Raw genomic sequence first — 22149 nt, 5'->3', positions numbered from 1 at the left:
CACAAAAAGTACCAGGTCATAAATATATGTAAAATCGCACATTTTATGGCAGTACTGTCTCTACGGATGCACTAGTCTGGACTGCAGTGCAAAGGCTGCGGCCTCGGGAAACACAAAGAGTGCGGGGCGCCCTCCAGCCTTGAATTCGCCCGAAAGTTCCTGCAAGCGCTGTAAGGTGACACCATGGGCGCGGGAAGGAGCTTCCACAGACGTCTAAACACAAGCCACACGCCACAAACACAAGAAAGAACCGATGAAACGGATTAAGTGTTAACTACTGCAAAAAGACCCCCCACCTCTAACTTGGAAGAACAGCAAGAACCCTCGCCTTCCGGCAGCAGCCATGAACAAGAGCGTTTCTCCGAGGCATTTCTGCCTCGCCTCGGAGAAACGCAGTCTCATTTTGGTATTCGAGGGTGTGTTTTCGTTCTCTCCTCTTCCCATTGGCTGGAAGGTAAAAGTCCAGCAAATGGGAAGAGGAGAGAAAGAAAAGAGAAAGAAAGTTAAAAACACACCCCTGAATCCCAAAAAGAAAGGGGCTTGAACGGAGTGATGCCCCTCTCCTCCAATGGTTGGCCTCCGTTTAGGAAGCCAGCCAATGGAGAAGAGGGGCGGGTTCAAGCGCCCACACTGTCGACATAGGATCTCTCCCTGCGACTGCGCAAGGGCAGCCTACGCAGGTCTCGACCTAAAAATGGTGAGGACAAATAAGACACCACATGCTTGGCATTTTCATGGGGCACCTAGGGTTTCATACATAATAGAGAATACATATCACGATAATGATGATAGTGATACAAAAATAGTGGGTACTCTAGATAACCATTGCAAGCATAAATGCCCCAAACACAAGGCAATTTTTTAACGCATTGTCACCAAGCCTGACTAGGACACTGGATACCCAAGTCACTTTAGGGGCAACTATATCTTAGTATATGGTTATTATAGAAACAGGTCAATCCCACAGGTCGATCCCTCCAGTATGGAATACAGCATGAAGTGCATTGTCTCACAGATTTTAACAATGGTCAAGGCAGTGGGGGCTGCTAGCTATATGGAGTAGAATGTACTCTGAAGACAGTATTAATATCACTCTGCTGTCCAAGGGATACACTTCAGACTAGACATGTTTATAGGAAGAATATGAATTGTGCTTAGGGTGCATGGTACAGAATACTTATGCCATACAGATTCCAATCACAACCTATTACTGCTCTCACTACAGTGGGGCTGTCAGTTCCAGCTTCCTCCATGTGTAGGTTTCAAACTGATGCCTTGCTCAAATCCCCCTTCTAGAGCCACAATCAGGGATCTATAGTTTTTTTTAAGAATTAAGACACAGCTTTTGACTTAACTATAGAATGGGATGCATTCAAAGGTGTAAGTAGCAGTATATTGTGAGAAATTTGGAGGTGGAATCTGGTATCAATTTATTTATATTGGATTTTAATGTTACACAAAATCACTGAATGGCACAGCACAAACACAAATATTAAATCCCATCACTTAACACCAATGTCAGAAATTGGGTTTTTGATTGACGGGGTGGAAACCCTTCTCAAACAACAACCACAATCCTTGTCAAGGTGAAACACAAAAGTCACACCTTATACCTGTGCTTAAACACCCTGTTAGCTTGTCACAAAAGCAGCCAGGCTTAACTTATATGTAATGTCTGTCACTGTCTGTGATCAAGACAGTCCATCAGTCAAAACGCGTAACAACAGAGGATTAAACTCTTGCACTTAGTCAACTACCTCTTCCTGTGTTGGACTTACACGTCCGGCTTTGTATGTAGGTATATATATATATATATAAATTCAATGAAAAAACCATTGGTTTTAGGCCATATATAGTTAGGGATTTGCATTTACAAAACCTTATTTTACTTGCATAAAACCATTGAAATTCCATATATAGTTATAAGCGCTAACTATATATCGCGCACCCGCAATCCACTGCTGATGATGTCACATATTACATCATTCATGACATGGTTAGTGACATCACTGATGACATCACTGATGACATCTCAAATGACATCATCCAGTGACTGTATGTTTCTGTAAAGTTAAAATATCTCTTACATATTGAAGAATGAGTGGATATATAAGTGTCTGGATGAAGGATTTAGTAGGTGCATGACTGACTATATGAGTGAGTGATTAAATGTGTCTCACTGAGTGCATGGGTTAATGACTAAACTGTCTCAATTTGTGCATCATTATGTCTGTTGTTCTGTAAACTGTTCCATGTGTTGATAAGTAGCTATATGAGTAACTATATGGGTTATTGATTGGTTGCCCAAGTATTTGTATGGGATACTGAGCGAGTGTGTGTGGGTAGCTGGGAGGTGTGTGACTCTGTGCATAGATGTGTGAGCAGTTGATTCACTAGATGTATGGTTTCAAAAGTGCATGTGGAAACAGCTGTATGGGCGGTTGACTGTGTGCATGAGTGTATTGGTGAGTGAATGGATATCTCAGTGCTACATGTCAAAGTAAGTACATATGTAAAACACAGTACATGTGAGAGTTGACATATATAAATAACTGTGCATAAGAGCCAGTGAATGTGTGAGTGGCTGTATGGATCATTGTGAACTTGTATCAGGGATTGTATAAGAGAGTAAATATGTGTTAGTATATGTTTGAATAAGTAAAGTTTGTATAACTGTATATTTGAGGAAATGGAGGTGTGATTGATTCTTTGCATGACTGACTAGGTGTGTGAGTAACTCCATGGATGAGTGACAGTGTGAGTGTCTGTTTACACTGATTGTATCTAAGGTTATATTAGAGTCTGAAGAGGTTCATCGTATTATCACATGAATGATATCATCAGTGATGTTATCAGTCATGTCAAATGAGATGTTTTCAGTGATGTCATCAGTGATGTCATTTGAGATGTCATCAGTGATGTCATCAGTGATGTCACTAACCATGTCATGAATGATGTAATATGTGACATCATCAGCAGTGGATTGCGGGTGCGCGATATATAGTTAGCGCTTATAACTATATATGGAATTTCAATGGTTTTATGCGAGTAAAATAAGGTTTTGTAAATGCAAATCCCTAACTATATATGGCCTAAAACCAATGGTTTTTTCATTGAATTTTCAAGGTTTTGTAAATGCAAATTCCTAACTATATATCCACTATAACCTATGGTTTTTTCTGTGAATTTCATTGGTTTTTTAATAGCAAATATGAAAAGCTTAAAAATGTCAAGTACGTGATAAATAAAAACATTTTCGTATTTATGCACGCTGATGTGCTTTGAACGCTGCACCCCCCCCCCCCCTCCCCTCTTTTGTCTTAGTAGTACTCTCTCTTTGCAGATACTGAAGGGTAGTTAACGCAGGCCTTTACCCCCGTTGTAATCCGTCGTGGCTGCTTGTCTCTCCATTTGATTGATTGTTGTCCAAGCATTTACTGTTTTAGAATTGGTTCTCTTTGGATCATTCTCTATTTACAAACAAGCACAAAGTCGCAATACTCTGTTTAGTCTTTGCAGATAGTGAAAAATCGTGTAAAAAAAATAAAAGTAATCGAGCAAAATCAGTAGGCCACTAATTGGATCTCTTTTTGACCTCGCTAAAATAGAAATATTAGGAACAACCCTTCATGAGAAATACGAAAATAGTGAGATGAACTGAGCTCCACACCATGAGGGCTGCAAGACAGCTCGGCTCCATCACCCATCCCGCACAAAATAACGACAAACCGTATGCAAATATTAAAAATATAGACAACACACCAGCAAAGAAACAGGGTAAAACATTTTATTAAAAAACTATTTACATAGCGTTGGTTTATAAGATGATGTCAGTAGTGGACCGATATGTGAATAGATCGAAAGCAGCACAAGGCTCCAAGATCCGGATGGCAAGCTCCTGGATGTTGGGTGCCATAGTTTAGAGTTCTGAATTTGAGCCTTTTTGAATGTCTGTGCTTTGTTGAATCAAATTTGCGGCTTGACACAAAGCTGACTCAAGCGTTGCTACTGATGCTATGCAGACCAAAACTGGTTTTCAGTTTGTACATTTTTCTAGATTTTTAATCCAAGTTTGGTTGACTATGTAGAACGATGGCTTCAAATTTTCAACATACGGTGTGGTGGCGCTGACTGGGAGGGGGCGCTTCGCTCCTGCCCCCTCCCCAAGTAAGATTTTCATACGTGAAAGTACGTTAATGGTTTTGGTCCCTGAGATGCTTCGATGTCACTGCCATTCTCAAATAGCATAAGTTCTGGATGTTGGGTGCCATAGTTAAGAGTTCTGAGCAGCGCTTGTAACACTGTCTGAAGCTTATTTCCACCTACTGCAGCTTCACTATTCTCAAAGTAAGTGAGTGTCGTTTGTGGACCTGACTGCATTAGAAAACAATGTGATATGTTACCTTCCTAAACAGCTTGACGGAGGCCCCTGAGGGGCGGTGTGATGGCCATGGACTCGGAGAAGACGCTTGGCTCCGACACCCTCCCCAAGTCTTATAGCACTGGTGTAGCCTGAGATTGCCCCCGACATAGGCGGCCGGCTCCCGGGATCCGGCGGAACTTTTTGCCTTTTGATGACTCTTCAATTCTGAACCTTGTCCCATCCAGCTGAGTTGCGCCCACTCTTGCGGCTACAGCGTCTTGCCCACCATCCAGCTGAATTGCGCCCACTCTTGCGGTGCAGCGATAGGCGGCTGCCACAGGACTCTCAAAATGGCGGCCGGCTCTTCGGTTTTGGGCCTGGTCCACTAAAATGGCCCTGGGACACCTTTGAACTCGGACGCTTCCCTGATAGGGCTTGGGTCCCATTCTCGAAAAGCGTCCCCTCAGCCGTGAAGATTCTACAAAAGTCTTGGGGGCCTCCGACTCCGCGCAGGCTTCTGGTGGGGAGCGGCTGCCATGATTGCTCGTGGAATGGCCACGACGGAGCTACGAGATGGTAGTGGTCTCATGCTGACGCCAGCTTTAGTCTGAAACATCCAGAAACACTGTAGACTACCAATTCGATCAGTTCCGGTAGCGCCCCAACATGACCCGGAAGAGAAGAACTTGCCCTCCCCTCTTTGACTGATGGTTCTTGTTGCCTGTCCCCTCTGTTGTCATTTAACAGAACTTTTTGGACTGCTGAAAGGAGTTGTGTTCCGAACGCTGGTTGGTGGAGACATTTTGACTATATTCTTGACCTACGTTGTCGCGTAATGCGTTATATGACACGCCGCGTTACCGCACCCGGAAGTGATCCGCGGCGCGGCGCGCAGCGCGCAACGTAAGCATAACAGGACATGTGACTTGTTAATAAAACTTTTCATTGGTTCATTTTACTTTTGTTAATTTAATGATGAAAAGCTTGGTCAAATGACCTAAAAATTACGCTTTTTATTGTTTTCGAACAATATTTTTTTTTCAAACATATGTTATAATATTCCAGGCTAATGTACTTTCCCGGAAAATTTACAACTGTCTTGTAAGTAAAATATATTCCTTTTTCGAGAAAAAGGGCGTTTCTTCCTTCCATAACGGAGCCGTTGAGTAAAAGAGATTCGGCCTGCTATCTTAGTCGCCGATACGCCTGATTATCAGATTCTTATCGATCACTTTATATTGCAGACATGAAAAACACAACTGCCCTTAAGCATTTATCTTTACTGCGTTCCTACATATAATACCTTTTATCCGTCATGTAATTGGACTGCTTTATTTCACTTGCCTTTACGGATTCGAAAACAGTGACTAAAAGTAAAAACTTTACCAATGTAAATACTACTACCGTGTTTTGTTTTAAAAACCTTTATTGTGAAAATGTCAGTATACAAATACGGGCCTATAACCACGTGGGCCGGCCACGGAGCAAACTGAAATCGTATATAATGAGGAGACATTTACACTGTAGAAGAACGTAACGAGCGGGCCATTAGGTTGCAAGAACAAAGGTGTCTAACAGTTGCGGAATCGGTGGACGTACATTTTGTAATTAAAATACGATACAGCCACTTACAATAACATTTTCTAGATATACATTTGCGGGCAAGGAGTTACGAGTTCCATTTATACCGGCGCCATTTTGGGCGAGGCCGGGCAGGTCCAAGATATAGTCAAAATGTCTCCACCAACCATCGGCCAGACCAGAACCCCTTTCGGCCCTTTATGCTACAAGATGGTGTCTTCCATTCAGAAAATAGTGTTGGCAGCATTTTGAAAGGAAACAGAAACAGCCATTCTCCTAGTGAGTTTCACATTGTTACATTTAGGAAGAATGTTGAAGAGTAGTATGTGGAAAATCTGAAGCCATTTTTCTACAAACTCTCAATCAGACTTGGATGGAAAAAAAAAACCTGAAGAATGTACAAACTGAAAACCAATTTTTGTCTGTATAGCATCAACAGTAACGCTTGAGTCAGCTTTGTGTCAAGCCGCCATTTTCATTCAATCAATAGCGTCCCGCTGCACACATTCAGGGACCTGGTCGTGTCTTCAGATGAAACGGATTGTAGGAAAAGAAGCAGAAAGGAAAAGGAAAAAAGTTCTGCCGCACCTCGGGAGCCGGCCGCCTATGTCATGTGCCACCTTTGGCCACACCAGGGCAATAGTGAAGCTGCAGCAGGTGCAAATAAGCTTCAGACAGTCTTACAAGCACTGCTCAGAACTCTCAACTGAGGCACTCAACATCCAGGACTTGCCATTCGGATCTTGGCGCCTTGTGCTGGTTCCGACCTATTCACACATCAGTCCACTACTGACATCACCTCATAAGCCAACGGGGCACCCCACGCCGACTTTCGGCGCAGCATTGTAGGATGGCCACACCAGTGCGGCCACTTGCTGGACACCACCTCGGTGCCATCCGGATCTCCGCGCGTTCGAGTCACTGTGCCGGAAGAGTGACCGGAACTCAGCTGAACACGCCGTCTTTCGGCGCAGCATTGTAGGATGGCCACACCAGTACGGCAATTTGCTGGACACCACCTCGGTGCCATCCGGATCTCGGCGCGTTCGAGTCACTGTACCGCAAGAGTGACCGCAACTCAGCTGGACACGCCATCTTTCGGCGCAGCATTGTAGGATGGCCACACCAGTGCGGCAATTTGCTGGACACCACCTCGGTGCCATCCGGATCTCGGCGCGTTCGAGTCACTGTACCGCAACAGTGACCGCAACTCAGCTGGACACGCCGTCTTTCGGCGCAGCATTGTAGGATGGCCACACCAGTGCGGCAATTTGCTGGACACCACCTCGGTGCCATCCGGATCTCGGCGCGTTCGAGTCACTGTACCGCAACAGTGACCGCAACTCAGCTGGACACGCCGTCTTTCGGCGCAGCATTGTAGGATGGCCACACCAGTGCGGCAATTTGCTGGACACCACCTCGGTGCCATCCGAATCTCGGCGCGTTGTGCTGCCTTCGGCCTATTCGCACATCGGTCCGCTACTGACGCCGCCTCACGTGCCAACGGATTTTCTACGCTTTTTGTAGCCCTATGCCGCATAACAGGTCATGTGACTTGTTTATAAAACTTTTCATTGGTTCATTTTACTTTTGGTTTCCTAAAGATGGAAGGCTTGGTCATATGACCTAAAAATAACACTTTTCATTGGTTTAGAACATTTTTTTTTCCCAAACGATGAAAGCCCCACCTTGTTTCTGGATCATTCAGACTGAAGCTGGCGTCAGCATGAGAGCACCACCATCTCGTGGCTCCGTCGTGGTCATTCCGCGAGCAATCATGGCAGCCGCTCCCCACCGGAAGCCTGCGGGAGTCGGGGGCCCCCAAGACTTTTGTAGAATCTTCACGGCTGAGGGGACGCTTTTCGAGAATGGAGCCCAAGCCCTAGCAGGCAAGCGTCCGAGTTCCAAGGTGTCCCAGGGCCATTTCAGTGGACCAGGCCCAAAACCGAGGAGCCGTCCGCCATTTTAAGAGCCATGTGGCAGCCGCCTATCGCTGCACTGCAAGAGTGGGAGCAACTCAACAACATGGTGAGCGAGACGCTGTAGCCGCAAGAGCGGGCGCAACTCAGCTAGATGGCCGCCACCTGGGGAGGCCCGTTCACGCCGCCTCCCCCACGCCCGGGCCGCCGCACGCCAATTTTCGGAGCAGCATTGTAGGATACCAAAACCAGTGCGGCAGTTTACTGGACATCACCTGGGTGCCTGTCGTACATGTTGTGTCAGCCATGTGACACTGGACACAGTCCCATCAACATCTCAACGCATTCTGCTGCCTTGGGACTATTCGCACAACAGACCGCTACTGACGAGGCCTCCCCCCGCACCACCCGGGACGCCCCACGCTGTTTTTCTGTGCTGCATTGTAGGATCCCAAAACCAGTGCGGCACCCAGGCGACATCACCTGGGTGCCGTCCAGAACTCTGCACGTTGTGCTGCCTTGGGACTATTCGCACAAAAGACAGCTTCTAACCATTGTTGCTTTTTGTGTTGAAAAATGTTTAAATGTCTCCCTATTACCAAGCTGTCGCTAACACCAGTTAGTGACAGCTAAAAGGAGATAGCGACCATCTTGGGCCCCGCTTTGCATGTCAGTGATACTTATCACTAATGACATGCAAAGTGGCGTACCAAGATGTTAGCGACTGGAAACAGTCCCTAACATCGCTATCTTCTATTACCAACTTTTGGAGATATTCGCGCTAAGCGCGAATATCTCCAAAATCTAACACCTGCACTGAGCAGTTCTTAGCCATGTTATCCAATGGGAGGTGGATAACATGGCTAAGAGCATTTGCTCGATAATACATGAATATCGCTGACTTTTCTGCGATAATAGCAAGGTTTATCTGCGATAAAAATCGGCGATGTGCGGCGATAATTTTTGTCTCTAAACAAGTTAGAGACAAAAATTATCGCTAGTTGTTCGTAATATGCCCCCGGGTTTTTGCTTGCAGAAATCGGGAGGCGGGAGACTAGCACTGAAATCAGTAGTCACACGCCTGAATCAGGAGAGTTGGCATGTCTGAATTCTCTACAGCTGGGGCCATAAACTACATCCGCAGGGGTAGGTGATAGCCTGGGACCAGCCTGGCATCTAAAATGGCTGCCGTGCACGACAAAATTGTGGCATTGGAAAAAAGGCAAGATGGCGCAGCCGCTGGAAGAGATGTATCAACATATATCAGCCTCCTCAGCCACCCTCAGGAAACATAGGGGATTAGGATACGTCTCCCGCACCCCCTTATACCTAGTAATTTAATTAACGAAGCACAAAATGGCGAATTCCCGTTTCGCTACCAGTTTGCGGCCCAGTTCGCGGCCCGTGAAGCGCTTCTACCGTGAAAAATCATTTTTTTTTTCTTTTTCCCACGGGACCCTTTAATAACCCCAACAACATTCCTAGGGGGTCAAGAGGGGGATACCTTGCCCCCTTTCATTAAATTCCCCCTTAGTTTTTCACCTCTTCTTCTCTCTCGATCCTACCGAGAAACAAGATGGCGGCTTCTCCGGACTGTCACGCAGCAAAATAAAAAAAAGCTCACGCACAGCCGCTGGAAGAGATGTATCAACATATATCAGCCTCCTCAGCCACCCTCAGGAAACATAGGGGATTAGGATACGTCTCCCGCACCCCCTTATACCTAGTAATTTAATTAACGAAGCACAAAATGGCGAATTCCCGTTTCGCTACTAGTTTGCGGCCCAGTTCGCGGCCCGTGAAGCGCTTCTACCGTGAAAAATCATTTTTTTTTCCTTTTCCCCACGGGACCCTTTAATAACCCCAACCACATTCCTAGGGGGTCAAGAGGGGGATACCTTGCCCCCTTTCATTAAATTCCCCTTTCGTTTTTCACCTCTTCTTCTCTCTCGATCCTACCGAGAGACAAGATGGCGGCCGCTCCGGACTGTTTAGAATGTTGACAGACACCGGAGAGCCAATCAGCTTTCTGCGCGCAAAGTTCCGATAAGCGAAAAGTAAGCGGACCGGATCGCTGCCCGGAGCGCTGTTACAGATATATATCTTGATTTAAACGTTAATTTCTCAAAATCCACTGAAGCACATATATTGAGACCTAGCAAAGGCACATCGGGCTACCAGTCCCTACAATTTTGCCAAGTTTCGTGCAAATCCATTCAGCCGTTCGAGCTAAAAGTGAGGCCAACCGCCCTATGGAAAACTCAATGTAAAAAACGCGTTTTGGGACCCCCCTTTTTTCTCAGCCCCCCTTGACGAAACCCCACCAAATTTCCAGGGGCTGCTCAGAAACAAAATGTGCCATTTTCCTGAAAATTTCAGCCGATTCCGTCCACAAACGCCAAAGTTATTAGACATAGAATTTTCAGAAATCCCATAGGGAATAAATCCTAACTATATATACCTACTGGCGATAGCCAGTAGGTAATATATATATATATATATATATATATATATATATACAGCAGTCTCTCACTACGCCGCCACCCGACAGGTAGAATTAGGAAAGACCACGCAAGTCCCAACGTATTATCGGCAGAGTTTATTGCAAAGGAGAGTTTACCAAATCTGACGCGTTTCGGGCGTCCGCCCTTGGTCACAGATATATTATATACATATATATCTGTCAATGGTCACAGGAAAGCGTAATATGCAATATGTTGAAAAACACCTTATGTTACAAAGTGGTTGCAACTTCTACAAAAATTGACCTTCGGTGAGGGAGGAAAAAGCCATTACGATTCAATTGAAGTGACTGGGGGTGTACCCCATTAACGGACTGGAACATTATCCTATTGGTGGTGATATTGAAAACAGGTGGCCGTCTACCTTGATTCGTGGAGAGAATGAAAACTGGATTTTAATTGCCCATTTGGGTGGCTTATTATTATTGAACCTAATGTTCTTTTGAATGCCGTGAAAATGTTGTCAATAATAACTATTGGGACGGGGTAATGATGTCGAGTGTAAAATGAAATAGAACTAGAGTAGCGAATTTAAGGAAAGTTGTATGCTATTATGCGGTCACAATTTTGAATGCAATATATAGATACATTGTTGCTTAATTAGGTCAGGAAAGTTTCCATTTGAAGGTTAACATACCACATATTTGTGAAGCTTTGCGAGTTAATTGCTTGCTTTAAGACTATTTAAATTGATATCGTGTGATACAGTACTGTTATGCGCGCCTGCAACATGTTGATATGACTGAATATTGAACTAACATAATTATTAAGGAGCAATTAAAAAAAATGTTTACCCACAAAGAAGTGTTGTTGGAAGGAGTCAGAAGATGAAGGCTGTGCTGTAAGTAGAAGTCATACTCAGCAACATATTGCATATTAGATATTGTTGGTGTTCTGTGCATTTACATCGTTTATTTGTGAACAAAAAAAGTCACTTGAATAAGTTGTTATTGTGGAAGCAAAGTAAAACGAAGGCACAGTGCTATTCGCTAAGTGCCGTTATGCGTTAATTTATGACAAACTATGGAATCCAAACAGCAAGCCATTCCTAAACAAAAAAAGCCATGAATTAGAAATTAACCCCTTCGCTGCACGGAAAATTACGCTGCGGTGGGAGGAGTGCGGGGCTGGGCGTAGCGCTCCCGTACTGAGAACTGAGAACGGCTCCCAGCCGTCATAAATCACGGCAGGCGTGTCTCCGCCCACTGATTAATTCCCTCGCACAGGCAGGGAATAAATACTGCGTGGGCAGAACGGCAATGTTCGGTCGGCTCCCGGCCGTCATGAGCACATGCCTACTGTGACTCATGAAGGCCGGGAGCCGTCATGAACACCCAAGGTGTTAAAGTGTTGGGTCAGCAAAACAAATACATCAAGGAAATCACAGCGGGTCTCAAAATATATGTCACATCTGCAGTCTAACAGAAGGAGCATTCTATGTCCTATCTTTGAAACTTAATGGGACGAAAAATAGGACAACGTAGCCTCCTTGTAATGTCATGACCATGATGGACAACACTTCTAGGCAATGACAAACTATGGAAAACACCTGCAAGCTAATGGCTGAAGGGTGGTGACCCAAAGCCCACTCTCTCTGTAGTTCTTTTTGCGCTGTTTGAATAATTGATAACAGGAAGACAATCAAACGCTAAAGATGTCTGTAGGCAGACCTTGAAAAGGTAGCTCCTTTCACAAGCTCAGAGATGCTTTAAAGTTTTACTGATTTTGCTTACATAGATAGAAGACGAATTGTATTTTCTGCACCTTTGAGAACTGCAACTGGTAAACAGGAGCATCCACATAGCTGCAGATTCAACATTATCTTTCTTATGACGCAAAACATTGGAGGTGAAAATTGTGCTGATACGCTCCACAGGCATTTTTACACCATCTTTACTATTGTTACTGTGTAAGATTTCACCTTCTAAATATCTGAGAAACGTTCTCGTCACAACCCTTTTACAAAGCCAAATCACCTAACAACCTTGTTTCTGTTGCAGCCTCTTCATTGGCCTCCCACTAAAGCACCTTTGCTTCATAGACATGATCTCTGCCTTTTTTTTCCAGATTACCCCAGCACACCCTTACATGACTATTCCTATTTATAGCGGAGTGCCTAGGATCATATAGCTGGGCCCTGTACAAATTCTGCACATTGGTATTCCTAACTATCCATGGCATGTCGATATCTCTTGTACATGCTGTTGGACTTGGCCCCTTTTGCAGGGTCATCCCAGAACGTTTAGCCTTCCTCCTGTATTTTTTCTGACCTGTTGGTGGTGGTTTTAGGACTCTGGGCACTTTATCACTGCTGATCAGTGCTAACATGCATGTGTTCTCTACGGTAAACTTGGTAGATTAGTCTACACCTGTTTGGCATATTTAATTTACCTGTCAGTACCTTGTACAGTGGTATCTCATATACCCAGGGCCAGTAAATTAAATGCTACTTGTGGGCTTGGAGCGCTGTCTGTGCCACCCACCAAAGTAGCCTTTCAAACCTGTCTCAGGCCTCTGCCACTGCAGGGGCTGCGTGCGCAGTTTACTGCTGCCGTGATGTGGCACATAAAGTGGTTGCCACATCTGTGACTCCCCATTTACTACATATCAGTCACCCCTAAGGTAGGCTCTAGCTAGCCCTATGGGCAGGGTGCGTGTATGTAGAAGGTAGGACATGTGCCTTAACTGTTTGGCATGTCCTGGTAGTGACAAACAGCCTATTTGGTTTCTCACTGCTGTGTGGATACCCTCCCACAGGATGCATTGGGGATTCCCTGATATATGCTCCAGTGGTAAATCCTGACATGAGGGGGTAGCTTGATCAAGTTTGGTATGTTTGGAACCTGTCTGATTCATATACCCGCAATATAAGAACATTTCCCCAGTTAGACCCCCTCCAGTTAGTATTTCAATACCATAACCAGTAGTTACCACACTGGCAACAAAAGGGAAGGATATATACCCTCATGTGAAAAGACATGCAAGGTTGGGCGACATTGTGTATGGCAGAAATTATACTATGTATTAGAAAACTTCCAATTGAAGTTGTGCCCATGGTTCCGCAGATTGGAAGCACATATAACAATGCTAATTCACATGTATATTCATACAATGTGTTTCTCTTAAGAAAATGCTAATAAAAATACTTGGCAAAAAAAATAATTTGGTATGTTTGGAACAGTGGTGATAAATGCTGCGTAGTGGTGTTAGCGGATTTATTATTACTATTTTAGAAATGCCACTTTTAGAAGTAGGCACTTTATAGTGTCTTACGTCCTCTGCTAGGATGTCTATTGACTGTCTGGCTTTGGAGTGACAGGGGCTAGGGAGGTGCACTGGCTCCAGAGAGTCTGGATGATTCAGCGCTAGGCTGAATAGGCCTGGTCTGCATTGAGAGTGGTGGGAGGAGTAGAACCTGCACCTGAATAGGGCTGTGCCTGCCTTCCACAATGATAGCTTCACCCCCCTGTGGTGTGTCTGGGGCCAGGGCTCACATTTACACTGGGGAGTGCTGTGCACTTGCAAAGTGCCCCCCAGAACTGGTTTGGACTGGGCTCAGAGCCCTCTACCAGTAGGAAACAAAGACTGTTAGTACTATAAATATTGGGGTTGTGACCCCATGTCTGAGAGCTTACTTGGAACTCGTGGAGCTGAAACACTGCGTGGACTGCAGTGCGCCAGGAGGAACTGCCATTGGACTTTAATGTTGAGGGAAGGACTTCAACTACTACCGCACAAGCCTCTGTGCTGGCCTGCCTGTGCCCAGCTCTGCCCTTGCCAATTCCTAGAGAAGAGCACTGCCTGCTCTCTTGAAGGAGGAAACAGGCTGAGCGCTTCATATTTTTCTGTAAACCAGTGCGTGGAGCACTCCAGGACTGCTGTACCCAGTTCTCTGGTCCCCCTCAAGAGGGACCGTAGCACTGAGTGAGAGCAGGAGGGGAGAGCTGAGGGGAGAGCTGAAGGAAGCTGAGCGCTTTCCCCTCGTGTTGGCGAATCGATGCCGATTTCTGCAGCCGGGGCTGTGCTGAGTGGCCCTGGGCTGCTACCCCATAAGGTGTAATGGAAGGAGCCAAGTTGACGTAGATTTCGCTCCAAGCACTATTGGTCCTACAGAGGCAGGAAGTCAGGTGGAGGATGCCTGGTTGTGGGCAAGGCTCCTGTAAGGAAAGGGAGAGACTGCGTGCTGCCTGAGCCTGTTTGAGGGCCGGGCTGGTGGCGAGAATGAGTCGTAGCCTCATGGGCTTTTAGTGCAGTCAAGAGGAGGGTCTGCTCACCAGCAAGAGACAGAGGAGACCCCGGTAATGAGCCCTGTTGTATTTTCCCACATTTCCGACGTCGGAGGTGGCTGCCTACTACACATTGTAAGCGGGGTGGCCTAGGGAGGTCGCCCTGCCAGAGTGGACAGTGTGTGTCTCCCCCATCCTCAGGGACCTGTGCATGCCACATTTATTGTTGGCATATCCCCCCCTCCCCCTTCCCCTCCCCTTCCCCCTGCACGCCTGCGGGACTGCCGGGCCATTTCTTTTGAAAACGGGACGGGTGAGGTCTTCCAGCCCTCAGGGGCGTTTGCATGAGAAGAATATGTCCTTGCTGTCCCATTGGCCTAAGCCCTCACTTTTGAAAAGGGCAGTGCGGGCGAGCCCAGGACAGGGCCCAGAGTGCATTATCGCAAAGGGGGAGCGGAGACTCCTGAACTCCAGGTTGGGTGGAGAGTTACAAGCCTCCTAAGGTTATTTGGCCCGCTGGCCAGTTATAAGCGCTATGCCCTGAGGTGATTATGCATTAGGTGATACATTGCCAGGGTCCTGGCACCCCATGTACTGTGTCATGATTATATTGCCCTGATCTTAAGGGATAGGGGGGTCCTTTTACTGCTGGTAATATTGGGAGGATATACCTAAAAAGTGCACACTTGAAGTGTTTCCTAGGGTGCACTGCTAATTATGTTTGCATAACGTCTGGTCCTCACTAACTGTGTTATTCATGATGTTATGACAGTGGCCTGATTGGCCTAACGATTTATGTAATCCCGGTAAAGTCAAGACAAGTGCCAGTGGCAAAGTGTAAGATTTGTGATTGTGTTCTATTGTGTTTTTATGTGTAATACTGAGGCTATTTTTACTTAACCTTGTTTGGAGTCTCTTTTGTGGTGTGCCTAGTGTATCGCTGCTGTGTGAGTGTGTTGCGCAAATGCTTTACACATTGCCTGTGGGATAAGTCTGACAGCTCTGCCAAGCTGCCAAGGGGGTGAGCAGGGGTTATTTTGGGTGTGTAACTCCCTTACCCTGACTAAAGTTGTGGGTTCTGCCTGGCTTAGGTGTACACTCTAGCCAACCAGAAACCCCATTTCTAACACATGCCATGCCACTACTGTTAGCGCCAGGAAGCCCGATCTGGGTAGCCGTTTGAGCACTACCAAAACTAATAACATAACCTAACTACACCCAACCTCCTAAGCCACTGTGTTCCTTATCAGACCTCCTACTAGAAGTCTCCAAAGTACAATGCAATAGCTCTTAGTTCAGAACCATACTGATTATGGGTTTCAGCCCTGGAATGCCAGCCCACAAGAGCCTGATGCCAGCTTCTCTTTTCCACATTCCAAAACCCAAGGCCAAAGTCCACTTCTTTCAGTGTGAGGCTCAGCAAGTCTGCTGTTACCTTTCCTCCTTCTTACCCAATCCTATTCTACTCCTGGACATTGTGAATATTTAAATAGTGTTGAATGCAAATTACCTGCTTGTTCCCTCTGTGTCCTCCTTGCTCATCAATCAAGACCACAAGCCACCAAAACCATTATCTTCACATGCACTGTACTTGGTGCCTTTGCACACAAAATAAACAAATGCAAACAAAAAAGTTATACCCTGGTACCATCGCTGTGAATACATGCAGCAAAAGTCAAATGTAACCATTCATGACCTATCACTGCACTAGGCAATGAACCATTAGTTATTGGTAACCTTCATTACCCGGATTAAGGTCCTCCTCTTCCCAGTAACAACACCATGATGTGGTCCCATCTCCTCACAGGCAATTAACACAATAGGCTTTTTTTTTGCTTTACTGAGTTCATTCGCTTTTGTGTGGAACTTTTCTTTTTATAACTTCCTCTGGCTGCAAGCATTTACGATACTTCTACCAATGCTGTTCACACTGTTTAAGCCCTATTCACTGTCAAGATAGGAACTCTTCCCAAGGAAAAGGCAGACAGTTTCAAACAGTATGCTGCAATATTTGCTTTTTATTACTTAGCTTTGTTAAGCAAATGCTTTAGCCGAAGAATGTTTGTGGCATTTCCTAGTCATGCCTCATTACCTTTCTTTGCACTGTGTAGGCATCATCGGATTGATTTTTTCAACGTAGTCTATTTGGTCATTATGATCAACTTCTAAGTGTTGTAATAAACACTGTGCGTATGACATATGTGAATATAACACGAGCTATGCTATATTCTACTACTAAACAGGCAGCCACAAGTGCAGTTGCCTTACAGAAAACCAGGTCATGATTTGAATGGTGCTGCAGGTGCAGTAGCACCAGGCACAAAAAGTTGTCAGAACTCCTCTAAACCCATAATATTGCTATATTTGACTACTAACACAATTGCAGTTTGCAGTTAAAAAGGACTTGATTTGAATGGCGCAGCAGTGCTGGAGCCAAAATCTCTAAGGACCCACTAAACCCAGATAATTGCTAAAATGTTAAACTAAACAGGCATCACAATTGCAGTTAGGCAAACACAAGGAGATGATTGATGGAGTGCTGAAACTTTTCATACACTCACCCCCAGTCACAGATCTGGGTTGAATCCATCATCATTCTTTAGCTCACTTTGCCACCTAGTTCAGACACAGCCATATGCAAATCAGTCTTGACCCTGTGCCTCATGGGAACAGTCCATCACAAGTGCGGTTACCTTGCAGATAACAGGGTCATGATTTGATTGGTGCAGCAGGTGCAGTGGCACTGGGTCCAAAACTTGTCCAAGCGCATTTAAACACATAATATTGCTATATTTGACTACTTAACAGGCATTAACAATTGCAGTTACCTTGCAGTTGAAAGGGGCTTGATTTAAATGGTGCAGCAATTGCAGTGGTACCGGGGCCTAAAGTTGTCAGAATTCAAAACACTAATTATTGCTATATTTAACTACTAAATAAGAAGTCACAAGTGCGGTTACCTTGCAGGCACTAGGGGCATGCTTTGAATGGTGCAACAGGTGCAGCAGCATCCAGCCCAAAAGTGATCAGAACTCCTCTAAAGACATAATATTGGGATTATGTCAATTAAACCCTTCACTGCGGCGGCTATTCCGCCACAGTGCTAAGGGGGAGGGGCGGAAGAGCGGAAGAGCGGCAGGCCCATGCTGGTGACGGAACCGCTCCGTCATCAGCGTCAGTTGCACTGTGCTTATGACGTAGCGGTTCCGTCATGGCCCGTCCGCTCAATAGAACGCTCAACGCAGGTGCGGAATTCGCACTGCGCAGCAGCGTCGGACGGGCCATGACGGAACCGCTCCATCATCAGCACAGCGCCACTGCAGCTGATGACGGAGCGGTTCCGTCATCAGCAGGGGAGGGGTTAATCCTATTATTTCCTTCTTTCATTTCATTTTTCAAAATGTTGCTGTTACTTACCTGCACAAAGGCACTAGTAGCAGCACAATAATTACCTTTTTGTACAAAAACAGTCATAATACTTTAACAGACTTTCTGTAGCTTATATTTCACAACTGCTCAGCAAGCTACAATTTACAACAAAAACAGCTTATTATTAACTAGCAGCCCGTCCCGACGTTGTCCGGGTAGGAATTGCTGCCGGCCAGTAGTATATTGTTTTGTAGGATTTCGTTTTGATAGCATTTCTTATCTGTGACAGGCCTGTGAAACGCTCTGATTCACAGTGCACTGCTGATGCACTTAAGAGTGCGCGTTCAGTAGTGTGTGAACTCGAGTTTCCCTACTTTATTTTTCCTTGCAATATTATATAGCGCAAACTCGACAACATGGCATGAGCACAATTTACATTACAGAAGAACACATTCATTTGTGGTAGGCATGGGGAGACAAAGCGATTTGCCTGGAATCACAGGTTGTTGAGCTGATCCCGAGATTCGAACGTAGCTCCCCAGCTCTAAAGTTCGCAATTCTAGAACTTGTGGTGGGAGGTGTGTCTAAAAGTGAATGTCGCTGCTGTCCATCAATGAGAGAGACCTGTGCATTTTTCAAATGGGTGGTGAAAAAATATGAGTATGTTGCTGGAGATATGGGCCGCCGTGCCACCAATGTACTTACCGGGGGAGGGTAAACACCCATTATTCCGCAAATTTCTTTCCGCATACCATGACTCAGCATACTTTCATTACGAAAGTACCATGACTCCGCAGTGCCATTCTAACACATGGCATTACATTTTATATGCTTTTACCACGCATACATTTACAACGAAATTCGTTGTAAATGCATGAATGGTAAAAGCATGTTTTTGTTTTAATGTTTGGATAAGGTAAGTATGGGTATAGGGTTATATGTTTTGGGGTACTGAGGTATATGTTTTGGGGTGTTTGGGTATTTTAAGGGTTCAGATATAGTTTTGGGTTATGGGGTATAGGGGTAGTTTTAGGGTTTAGGGATAGGTATGGGTTTTGGGGTACAGGGATATTTTTAGGGTTCAGGCCTAGGTTTGGGTTTTGGGGTATAGGGGTATTTTTAGGGTTCAGGGGTAGGTTTGGGTTTTGGGGTACAGGGGTATTTTAAGGGTTCAGGGCTAGGTTTGGGTTTTGGGGTACAGGGGTATTTTTAGGGTTCAGGGCTAGGTTTGGGCTTTGGGGTACAGGGGTATTTTTAGGGTTCAAGGGTAGGTTTGGGTTTTGGGGTACAGGGGTATTTTAAGGGTTCAGGGCTAGGTTTGGATTTTGGGGTACAGGGGTATTTTAGGGTTCAGGGGAAGCTTTGGGTTTTGGGGTACAGTGGTATTTTTAGGGTTCAGGGCTAGGTTTTGGGGTACAGGGGTATTTACAGGGTTAAGGGGTAGGTTTGGGTTTTGAGGTACAGGGGGATTTATAGGGTTCAGGGCTAAGTTTGGGTTTTGGGGTACAGGGGTATTTTTAGGGTTTAGGGATAGGTTTGGGTTTTGGGGTACTGGGTATATTTATAGGGTTAAGATGGGTAAGTGTTTAAGGGTGTTCGGGTATTTTAAGGAGTAAGGGTGGGTTATGATTATGGGGTGCAGGGGTATTTAAAGGGAGCAGGGTGGGATTAGCACATGATATGAGACATGGCATGAAGGGCGGAACGTACCACACACCTCCAGCGTTTATCACGCCCCCAGCACATGCCCACAGCACATCGCAGACACGCCCACAAGGGACTACTTTGCTGGCACGGTTCTTTTACCTTTTACATGTATAAGGTGGGCGTCTGCATAGCCTATGTCCTTCTGCTGCAACTGCCCTTTCCAACGCTGTATTGGGTGTTGTGATTGGTGCTGTGGTTCCTGAGATTACCCACCTCAAAGGTTTGGGCTATCTCTTTATTATATTAGTATGGATCACATAGGTGACACCTAATGCATTTACCAATGCTTGTTCCATAGCTGCCAACATGGGGGGGGGGTGGAGGGGGGGGATAATCCAGGGACACTTTGCAGCACAGCTACCGATTTCTTACATTAAACTTTACCACACCCCTCAGCCCAACCCACATAATTAGCATAATATGACTCTGCCTACTTATCACAGTGCAGATTATAGGGTCTACTCAATAAAGAGAAAATTGTAGGGAATCGAGATAGGAATTTCAAACTTAAGGCCAAGGTTGCTGAGTTGGAATAATTCTCGCATTCAGCTGCATAGGAAAATGTTTCCAACTCGGCTACTTAGGTCCCAACTTTTCAAATTGTCTTAGCTGGGCTGGAAGTGCAATCACTGGGACTGGAAGTGCAATCACTGGGACTGTCCCGGGATAGTGAATTACCCGGGACAGTCCCCGATTTGCCGGGACTGTCTCGGCAAAAACGGACCGTTGGCAGCTATGTTGACTTGTTCCCTTCGCTCCTTTTCTCTAACTTGCTATCAAAGTCTGATAATGACAAATTAATTCCTGGTTCCCAAAATTGAGAGCGGTTGCCCACCACTTCTGACCATAGGGACAAATCAAGCATTGCAGACACACAAGAGTAAACATCAAAGGCTTTACAACTGAAGAGAATACACGCAACATACTATTTATACTGGTTGATGCGAAGGTGAATACATTTGTGAAAGTAATTTGCATGAGTAGTAGGTTACACACAGTAGAATGATCTCGGAGAGTTCACGAAGCAAGAAAGGCAGACAAGGGTCCCAGGACAGACACTTTATAGATCCCACAGCTCTGCTACATTACTTTCTCGGTTTCCATTGATAAACCAGAACTACTTTCACCTGACAACCAATTTTGAAATTACACCTACCACGCCATATAACGGTTAAATATCGAAGTTAGAAAAGCCATTTAGTCCAAATATTTAAACAATACTTCAATTAACGAATTTACTGTCGTGAAATTAAGGGATACGTAAAGCACCCTCAACTTCTGAGGGGACCACACCACATATGAATTCTACTCCGAGCGCCCGCCAGTCCACGGAGCAGCATGTTATATTTAAATTAGATCATGCATAACGAGGGTTCTGGCTGCCTTTATCCTTCACTCAAAGGCTCCATGTTTTAACACTGTAGGCGCTAATTCGTTTGGTCTCTGGGGCGCAGAGGCTCATTCCCTCGTAGAAATAGTTCCCCCCTGAAGTCTAATTTTACCGCCATGGATGGACAAGCTTGAGAAGAGGAACAGGTGGCGACCAATAAATCAGCTTGCACGTAGCACGCTCTTGCCAAGGAAACTTTCAATGAGAATTTAAAGAAAACCCAACACACGTTTCTGTTCCTCCATTACGTGATTTTCCACAGCACACACAACCTGTAAATCAAATTGCGCGGGTAAATGAAAGGGGTATATTCCGCATTTGAGCGTTCGTTGTCTCAGATTAAATGCTTTGTTTACACAGAGTTCCGACCCCCCTTCATTTCCTCCGCCCTAAGTGCAGAATAAATGATTGAATTACTTGTTGGTACATACCTGTTACTTTTCGTCCAATGTGAAAATGTTTCTCCTCAGCTCTCGGTGCAGCTGGGCCCGAGACAGGCCGGCGCGTGACGGAGGGTATTCCCTGAACAATCCCAAACACACAGGACACCGAGAAAGCACGCGCCCAGGGCTCGTCATGGTCTGAGCCCCAGCTTGCTGCAGTCCCCGAAGCCACCGGGCGGCACGCGAATCGCCAGGAAGTAAATCAAGCCAGTGACCTCACAGGGCACTCGGATTTCTGCCGGCTGACTTCAGCGCTGGGTAGGAAAGCACTAACAGTAAAGAATATTTGACTTAAAGTATGTACTTTAATGTTTTGAAAACTAGACGGACGTGGTGAACAACTACAAGATATATTTATGGTAAAGTCTTAAAGCGTAGGTCCGTTGTCCTGAGACCGTACACGAGAGCAGCCTTTGTACTGTAGATAGTTAGCTATGGCCGAGTTCAGCTGGCTTGCTAGAGCTATGCGGCTAATGTTCATGTTCTGTCTGACTCTTTCCGCCAGACCCAGTTTTTCTGCTATTAACACTGCCCGCAGGAATTTTTTCAACCAGTACAATACTTCTAATGCTACTAGTAGTAAGTATCCTAGATTTCAACGTGCTTTTGGCTACAAAAGCCATGAGTGA

General features: G+C 45.4%; 1 protein-coding gene across 1 annotated transcript in view; it reads right to left on the bottom strand.

The window, feature by feature from the left end:
• The window catches only part of LOC147661177 (palladin-like), a 347061-nt gene extending 325368 nt beyond the window's left edge, over positions 1-21693 (bottom strand). The window contains exon 1 of the mRNA XM_086951261.1: positions 21509-21693. The gene's annotated coding sequence lies outside the window, so the exon portion shown is untranslated. The remainder of the gene's footprint in view (positions 1-21508) is intronic.
• Between the last annotated feature and the right edge of the window lie 456 nt (positions 21694-22149).

The sequence above is a fragment of the Lissotriton vulgaris genome, unplaced genomic scaffold (genome assembly GCF_964263255.1).
Source record: "Lissotriton vulgaris unplaced genomic scaffold, aLisVul1.2 SCAFFOLD_1053, whole genome shotgun sequence".
Taxonomy (NCBI): domain Eukaryota; kingdom Metazoa; phylum Chordata; class Amphibia; order Caudata; family Salamandridae; genus Lissotriton; species Lissotriton vulgaris.
Note: the sequence above shows the minus strand (reverse complement) of the source record. Positions and strands in the feature narration are given on the sequence as shown.